The sequence below is a fragment of the Leptonychotes weddellii genome, chromosome 2 (genome assembly GCF_054177405.1).
Source record: "Leptonychotes weddellii isolate Sample4059 chromosome 2, ASM5417740v2, whole genome shotgun sequence".
In the NCBI taxonomy this organism is placed as follows: domain Eukaryota; kingdom Metazoa; phylum Chordata; class Mammalia; order Carnivora; family Phocidae; genus Leptonychotes; species Leptonychotes weddellii.
Window position 1 is genome coordinate 160,555,803 of NC_138370.1, and position 9,563 is coordinate 160,565,365.

The window sequence follows — 9,563 nt, forward strand, 5'->3', positions numbered from 1 at the left end:
CTACCTCATCAGCCTTTTCGCACTGAATAGCCCCCAGTACAGTGAAATATAATGTCATTCTGGGGTCCTGAAAGAAGAAGCAGGTCAACTTCAAGTGTCTTTCAGTAACATAGGAAGTCAGGAGAATTTTCTGGCATTTCATATTTTCAGCAAAGTGGAGTATCTGCTCTACTTACTAAAAATGACACTCTCTCCCCACCGTTTCCATCTGCATTTACGTTCTGTGCATACTGCTGAGGTAGCTTTTTTCCCCTTATGTTTACTGCCAACCCATTTGCATTTTCTGTCACAATAAATAACCCAGTAAAACCCTCCAATGAGTAGGTTCTAGCCCTGGCTCTTTCTAAGCCTGGAATCATGAGACAATGATTTATAGTCATGATGGCCCAGGGGAATGGAAAAGTGGACATTTGCAAAGGAATAATAAGTGAATTCAAACAAACACTCGGTGGTTGTTAGGGAATTAAAGACATGCAATTTCTAGAACCATTAAAGTCATGGGTGGTTAAAGGAGGCCATTGCAGGAGGCCTCTAAATGGAGGCCTGGGTCTGTACGGGTCACCACTGTTTCCCCAGCACTCAGTGTGTCGCCTACCTAAAAAAGTTTCCCAATTCATATTCGCCGGAAAAATGCTGTTTGAATGGTGGTTGGCATTTGTTGAGTGTTGGGCAGAGTGTTACATGCATGAACTCATTTATTCTCGTGACTGTTCTGTGAGGCAGGCACCCTCATCTCCCCATTTTACAGATGAGGAAATGAAGGTACAAAGAGGTTGAGGGTTTCCCTGGTCACACAGCTAAAGACTGGCAAAGCCAGGAAACCATGCATGGCCCAGAGCAGTTAGGTAACTTGCTCAAGTTTGTACAGTGAGTAAGACCTGGGATATGAACACAATTAGTTCGACTGCAGAATTGGGTTTAAATTGCAGGATGCTCAATTAAATCTGAATTTCAGATAAACAAGTATTTTTTTAGTCCCAAATATTGCATAAGACATATGCTAAAAAAAATTATTCTTTGTTTTTCTAAAATTCAAATTTAACAGAGCATCCCATGTTTTTATTTGCTAAATCTGGCCACCCTAACCCAGAACCCACTCTTTTAACCACTGCACTATACCATCTTCAAGATGCTCAAAGTGCACTCAGGGAGAATGAGCGCCTTCTCATTTTAGTTTGTATGTCTGTATTGTTTACATCGCGTATAACATATTTACATCTGATCTTCATAACCGAGGGGCAGGGCCAATATTATTATCTTCTTTTACAGATGAAGAAACTGAGACTCAGATAGCTCACATCACTTGCCCAGGGTCACACTGAAAATACTAAGCATATCTAACCCTTACATGGCACTTGCCAATGCCAGGTGCTGTCTAAGAGCTTTCTACCTGTTTTTTTTTTTTTTTTTAATTTGATCCTTGCCAATTCTGCAAGGTAGGTCCAATCATTCTCCTACTTTCATAGATGAAGCAACAGAGGCACAGAGGGGTTAAGGAACTCGCCTGGGTCCAGAGACCTGGTTCATGTGGGCCTGAAATCCTTTGGAAGCCCTTGCTCCAACATCGCTGTGTTTTAGGTGAGAAGCCAAGGCCCAGAAATGACATATGTATTAGCCACGGCTCTCCAGAGAAGCTGAACCAATTGGAGAGGGAGAGAGAGAGATGATAGATTTATAAGAAATTGGTGCACACCATAATGGAGGCTGAGAACTTCCGAGATCTGTCATCCGAACACCCGAGAACCGCGAGAGCCAGTGGCGGAAGCTCCAGTCTGAGTCTAAAGGCTGGAGAAGACCAGTGTCCCAGCTCCAAGACCGCCAGGCAGAGAGCATGAATTCTCCCTTGCTCAGTCTTTTGTTCTATATAGGCCTTCAGTAAATGGGATGAGGCCCCCTCCATATTGGGGAGGGAGGTGCTTTGCTCAGTCTACTGATTCAAATGCAAATCTTATTCTGAAGCACCCTCACAGACACACCCAGATATAATGTCTAACCATATATCTGGGCACCCCACGACCATCATAGTGTGTTGCCCAAGGGTCGTAGACCCGGCAATTTCCTGCTTCTGCTTTGTCTCTGAAGTAGAAGATTTTGAACATGGCAGCCCCTTGGAATCTGCAGCTTTAACCATCTTGGTTCCAAGTAATTAAGACTGTAAAAGCCTCTGGCTTTGTGATTGATTGAAGCACAACCAGGAGGCCGGCGGTGCTGTGGCCCCTTGAACTAGGGCTGAGCCAGCTGCACCCATCCCTCCATCTTCTTTTGGCTCAGTCGCTCTCTCAGTCTCATGTGGCAGCAGTTCTAAAGCAAAAGCTGTGCGTCTGCATGGAAGGTCACACAAACACTTGGTTTATTGGCAGACTCTGTGTGAATTGCTACACAGTGCACTGCCTTGCATGTTTGCATTTTGTTGGGGAAATTCATTCATTCATTCATTCGTTCGTTCTTCCGTTTGTTCATTCAACAAATATTTGTTTAAGAGCCTGCTATGTGTCAGGTATTGTGCTAAGCCCTGGGGACATTTGGTACCAGTTCGTGTGGACCCATTTGCTATCAGGATGCCCAGAAATCGGGCGCCTGGGTGGCTCAGTTGGTTAAGCGACTGCCTTCGGCTCAGGTCATGATCCCGGAGTCCCGGGATCGAGTCCCGCATCGGGCTCCCTGCTCGGCGGGGAGTCTGCTTCTCCCTCTAACCCTACCCCCTCTTGCACTCTCTCTCTCTCTCTCAAATAAATAAATAAAAAAAATCTTAAAAAAATAAAAAATTAAAAAAAGAAATTAAGTGGTTTCCTGAGGCCTGTGGTCACATCCCAAATGTGTCAGGCCTACACAGTGATTTGTAATTTTTTGGAGGATCCCCTTTGGATAAGCTGAATAAAGTCATGAATCTTCCCAGAAAAAAAAAAAAAAAGCATATTTCCATTTAAAAATATATCCAGAATCTAACCATTCCTTGTCACCATTGTCTCCTGCCTCATTGATTGCATTGGTCACCTCACTGGTCCCCTCCTTGCTTCCCTGACTATCCCCAGTCTGTTCTCCACATAGTGGCTGTCTTGATCCTGTTCAAATGTAGTTCAGATCAGGTGGCTCCAAGAAAAATTAGGGATACTATCATTCACAGAGCAGAAGTCATGTCCCACCAGCAGCCTATGAGACCCTAAACTACTCTCTCTGTCCCTGTCTGTCTGTCTCTCTCTCTCACACACACACACACATAAACACACACACAACCTCTCTGACTTCCTCTCCTACCCTATTCGGCTTGCTTGCTCAGCTTCAGCCCCTCCAGGCTTACCCTTGCTACTCCTGAAATATTCCTTAGGCATGGAAGAACAAAGGATGGAAAGAACCTGGATCCCAAAGGTGGCTCACCTCCAGACTGTTAACAGAGCAGAGAAATAAGCTTTTGTCTTAACTAAGTCACTATATTTGGGGGTCTCCTTGTTATTGTGTAGCCCTATGCTCTAACCCAGGCACCAGCAAACTAAGACTTGAGTCAAATCTGGCTCCGGTTTTTGTAAATAAAGTTTTATTAGAACACAGCCATGCTCATCCATTTATGGATTGTCTGTGGCTGCTTTTGAGCATCAGGAGCAGAGTTGAATAGTTGCGATAGAGATTCTATGAACTGCAAAGTCTAAATTATTTATTCTCTGGCCTCTTTTGGAAAATGTTTACTGGTCTCTGGCTCAAACAATATTTACTTGTGATCATCATTTAACATGTGAAGAAGATGTAGCCGTAGAGGGTTAAGTTGTTCAAAGTCCAAAAGCTAATGAGCAGCTCAGCTGGAGTTGAGACCCAGAACTTTCTGACTCTCAAGTTCAGACCAAATCGTTCTTTAGATATAAGCCAGGCTAAGAAACAAAGTCAAGTCGTGGATTGGCTTGCATTCCACTCAAACATGCAGAATAATTAAGCTTTTGTAGTTTTCCTCTAAGTGACCTTAATATTTTCCTCTAAGTGACCTAAGTAATATTTTTTATGGACCCCTCCCCACTAGGTGGTCAATGAGTCAATGTAGGCCAAGCCAGTAAACTCAGTTTAATCCAACTATTTAAATAGTTTAGTGAGATCATTCAGGCTGCGGCAAGTAAAATGCACAGTGCTTCAGATTTCCCCCCTCTTGGCTTCTCCTTCAGGAGAACTTTCAGGGTCCTTGTGGCAATGGGAGTCAGGTGGAAAGGGTCCTCACATGCATGCAGAATTTTCTGGATACTCCCCGGCCGGCCTCTGCCCTGCCCTGGTTTGCTCCCTGGCCTTGGGACTACTAAGGTCTGGCTGGTTTTATCTAATCTTGCAGAGGGGCTTCAGAAAGGTTTCCTGGTCTGCAAAAACTGGATCACAATAGTACCTACCTCACAAGATGAATTCAAAGACATTTATAAATGAGATGACAAACAGAAAGGTCTTAGAGCAACACCTCGCATGCACTAAGTGGTCAATATGGGTCAGACGTTGTTGGCCAGGCCCGTCACTGGGTGTTGGCCATTTGCCCCAGTCTTAGGTGCCTACCTGCAGTGGCCTCTTTGTCCCCCTGCAGGCCACTCTGCCAGCTCTCCTCAGGACCCCCTGGTCTTCTCACTAAGGCACATAAACTCTGAGATCCCCGGGGGCTAGAAGTACGGCTCTGTCAGACTTATTGTCCCTCACCTTGCACCATGTTGGAAGCGGCCACTTGGTGGGCTGCTCCTAGATCCTGGCAGCCTCTGCTGGGATGCATGGGGAAGTGTGTCATGGCTCTGCAGAGTTCTTGGCCCTCCCCTTGACCTCCGCAGCACACCCCCGCATCCAGGGCCTTGGCCAGCCTCTCTGCTTCCCCTGCCTCTCTCTCAGCTTCCTCCCATCTTCTCCCAAGGTAGAAAGGATGGTCTTTGCATTGTCCCCACCTCAGACGATGGCTTCTTCCTCCTCTGTCTCTAGGTAAAACTCTAGGATCTAGTCAGCCAAACTCTAATATCACAGTGACACCGGAGGAATTTAGAAAATCCTTCTCTCCTGACAGAGCCTGGCTGTCAAGGCTATTGTCTTGCTAAAGAGGTTAAGGAAAGCAGCTTAGAGACTCAAGCTGATGAATGGCCTCTTTCTTCTGGATAGAACCTGCCCTTTCCTTCTCTGGGGCAACTGAAAGTCATGATTATCCCCACTGGAGAAGCACTCTGGCAGGCCCACTAGGTGGGGATGTTGTAGAAGGGAACTGAGCCCCAGATGTCTGCTTGGCCTGAACGTCCTCCCAGGCCCTTCTTAACTGGAGGCACTGGAGATGGGGGGGGGGGTCAGCCTATTTCCAAGGACACTTCTCATGGCGCCAAGGCCCACACTTCCAGTTGGCTCACTACGATCATGCTTTCCCAGGCTCAACCAATGGATCCAGCCACTAGGAGCAGCAAAGGTGGGATGAAGGAAAATCTATAAAAATTTAAAAAATGTTTCTATCATCTATCAAGGCATCATGAGAAAATGTCCGACTGAAGAGTCACCAAAGGTGGGCAGCGTGTTTGGAAAAGCCTGTTTTATAATATACGCGGGGATTGTGACACCAGCTTGTGCTGTGTCTTCTGGAAAGAACAGACAGACATCCTCCGGGGTTTCGAATGAGCCTCCGTGTGAGGGCCAATTGGAGAAAACACGCAGTGTCAATGAAAATGATGTAGATGCGGGAAGCAAGCTACAGTTTCAAATATGAGCCATGAATTAAGATTCAATGATGCAGCTGCCACAGGCTGTATTTTCCAAATTTGGCCACGGCAATACCTCCGGTCCCAATATTTGAATCTGGGGGCGCTGCTGGTTCACTTGCACCCAAATGAAACACAGCAGAGCTTGTGCTGTGACTTTCAAGGCTGGATCATAAAAGGTGGGTGTGGTTTCCATGATGCATAATAGATGACCACACGCTTAGTGGCTTCCCACAACATGTGTTACCATTTCACACTTTTTGTGGGTCGGAAGTCTGGGCAGGGCTTGGCGGAATTCTCTGCCTGGGGTCTCTCAAGGATGGAATCAAAGTGATGGCTGGCTGGGTGGTGGTCTTATCCGGAGGCTCAACCAGGGAAGGATCCACTTCCAAGCATCCTCAGGGTTTTGGCAGAATTCATTTCCTGTGAAATTAATTTATGGCAACATTTATGGCAGCTGACTTCTTCCAAGGCAAGTGTATTCACTTGCTAAGGCCGCCATAACAAAATACCACAGATCAGGTAGCTTATATCACAGAAATTTATTTTCTCACAGCTTTGGAAGCTGGAAACCCGAGATCAAGGCATTGACAGGTTTGGTTTCTTCTGAGGTTTGGCCCCTCTCTTTGGCTTGCAGACGGCTTGCTGTCTCCTCCCATGGTCCTTTCTCTCTGCACATGCCTCCCGGGGGTCTCTTTGGGTGTCCTAATTTCCTCTTTTTTTTTTTTTTAAGATTTTATTTATTTATTTGACAGAGAGATAGCAAGAGCAGGAACACAAGCAGAGGGAGTGGGAGAGGGAGAAGCAGGCTTCCCGTTGAGCAGGGAGCCCGATGCGGGACTCGATCCCGGGACTCCAGGACCATGACCTGAGCGGAAGGCAGATGCTTGACTGACTGAGCCACCCAGGCGTCCTCTAATGGTCTCATTTTTATCATAATCACCTCTTTGAAGGCCCTGTCTCCAAATAGTCACATTTTGAGGCCCTAGGGGTTAGAACTTCCACATATGAATTTGTATGTGTGGGGAACACAGTTCAGCCCATAACAGCAAGCAATGGACCGAGAGTCTCTGCCTCTTAGGGTCTCTCACTTCCGGGAAAGTCTAGGTCTCCTCCTAGATGACTCACATGATTTGGTGGGGCCCATTCAGGATCACCTCCCTTTTGATGAACTCAAAGTCAACAGCTTAAGGACCTTCGCTGCATCTGAAAAAAATCCTTACACTTTGCCGCCCAGTGTAACATCATCATGGGAATGACAGCCCACTGCCTTGTCGTATTCCATTGGTTGGTTGGAATCTGGTCACGGCTCTTGCCAACCTCAAGTTGGGGGATTCCACAGGGTGTAAACATTAGGAGACAGGAATCATGAATCTCCCTAAGGCATGTACAGCTCACTGGTTTGCTGGGACCCTCCCTGGAGCTCTGTGTCATCCCATTATGGTCTGGCTGCACTGAGGTCACCATGCCTTGAGGAAGGGCAGACCCTCCCACACAGAGAAAGCCCCTGGAGGAACCTGGAGCCTACATTAAAGAGAGATGCTCAGCAGCCCCCCGCTGCCCCAGGCTCCAGCTCTTGCAGCTCTATACCCCGTCTGACTTCACTGCCAGCGAGACTCCAAGCCAAAACCACCTGTCCGAGCACTTCCCTGAATTCCTGGCCGACAGAAACACTGCAAGATGATGACAGAATTCTTGTGTTCGGCCACTCTCTGTGAAGCCATCCCTTAGGCAGCAGGAACTGAAAGAGCAGGCCTTCCAGATGGGAGCCCGTTCGGAGAGCGCTGCCCCTTATTGATAACGCTATTGGCCGCGGATCAGAAGGGATTCATTCCCTTAGCAACCCTCCCCTGCTCCCTATCCCCCATGTTTCTCAAGCCCTCACCTGTTTTACGTGTCCCCATTGCCCTCGCCACCTGGCACACGCGTGTTCAGCTGTGTGCCTGTTGTCTGTGCCCCAGCCTGCCCCTCCGCCCCAGGTATGAACTCCATAATGACAAGCTCTTATCCCTTCTGCCAGTGCCTGGCGGGAGGGGATGCTCAAGACAAACTTCAACAGTTCAACTGTGGATGGCTGATCTAACAGCTGCAGGGAGGCCAGAACAAGAAAACAAGTGTCCAGAAAAAGCCAGGAGGCCAGAAAACCCTACAGAAATAGAGCAGGGCTGGTCCGTAGTGAGCATACAGTTCAGTGACACATTGTATCCTTGGGAGAAGGACTGGAGTGGACCTACCAGGAGGTTAATGGCAGGGCTGACTCCGAGCACCAAGGCCTCTGACCCTGCTTCTGCGGTTCTCAGTGCTAGGTCACGTTCACGGTGAATCTACACAAAGCTGCTGTATCTATGCCGCCCCCTGAGTCTTCTGGTAAAATTTTGCCTGAACCTATACCAATGGAAAGGTACTTATTTTTTTTTTTTATAGATCACTTCCTTTTATTTCTCCATTAAAATACAGTTAGAGCATTATACTGATTTTTAAAAATACTAGGTGTGGAGGTAGGTTATTATGAATGAATGAATGAATGAATGAATGAATGAAGTTCAGGAGAGTCCATGGGGGTTGACTGAGCCTGGGTTCCCTGGATCCCCAGGGCCCGAGACAAAGCCTTCCTTGCAAGGGGCTCCAATCAGGGAGCGTGACCCATGGGGGCAGGAGTGAGGAGCAGGGGGAGGAAACGAGTTTGCTGATGTGCTGGGGGTTGCTGCCCGTTCCCACTAGGTCCTTCCAAGTGGCCCGTGAACTGTACTTCAGAGCTGCCTACCGAGGGGGTGAAACATGAGCATTTATGCTTCAACTCTCATCCCCTATTAGCCAAGAGATGGCCTTGCAGGCATCCACCACTGCCCACTTCTGGGGGCGCCCAGCCTCTGAGGGTGGCCTGGAGGATGGCATCAGGATGCATGTCCTCCCAAGGCAGGAGGACAGACGTGCAGGGCTAATCCCACCCAGCGTGCCCGGCTGCATGCGTGTAAAGCTGTTCAGGGGCTTTGGGGGAGCGAGGGTTAAGAGGTGAGGCCCTGGGGATGGTAAGGGGCGTTGGAGAGAGAGCTCGGTCATATCTCAAACCTCAGTTCTTTCCAGCGCAGACAGGTGTCCGTAAGTCAGCAGGGGGAGGCTGCTCAGAGCCTCTCCTGTGAGCCTGTGGTATTTCTGGCTAATCACATGGCCCGGATTTATCACCACCAAGTCCTCTAGGAAATTCCATCCACAGCGTCAAAGTCATAGAGAAGTTCAATGTGCCTTTATATTTGGAAAGAACTGAAACGAAATCCCACTTCTGGGAATTCTTGGTTGCCTAAATTTTCCAAATACCTTGCTGCCGTTGTGGGTGTCAGATTTGTCCCCACCCGGGCGCTGAGTATGTGGAGGTTGGTGAGGCAGAGCTAGGATCCCAGCCAGGGAGGATGCTGCGGGAAAATGCACCTGCACCAACAGGTAACAGCCATCGGTTGCTGAGAACGTATTTTTTCCAGGCCCTGGGCTAAGCTCATAAGAGCCGTTTTTCTCAGTTAATTCTCACCACAAACCTTCTGAAATAAATATTATTCTCATTTTGTAGAGGAGCGGGACTGGCTACCTAATTTGCAAGGCTCCATGCAAAGCGAAAATGCAGGGCCCCTTGTCCAAAAATTGAGAATTTCAGGGCTCCTGGGTGGCTCAGGTTGTGATCTTGGGGTCGTGAGATCGAGCCCCGCGTCGGGCTCCGCGCTCAGCTGGGAGTCTGGGATTCTCTCTCTCCCTCTCCCTCTGCCCCTTCGCCCTCCTCTCTCTCTCTATAAAATAAATAAATAATCTTTATAAAAAATTGAGAATTTCAAGATGGCAACAGCAAAGCATGAAACTAAGTCCTGGGACCCTCTAAGTCAACAGAGTCCTATG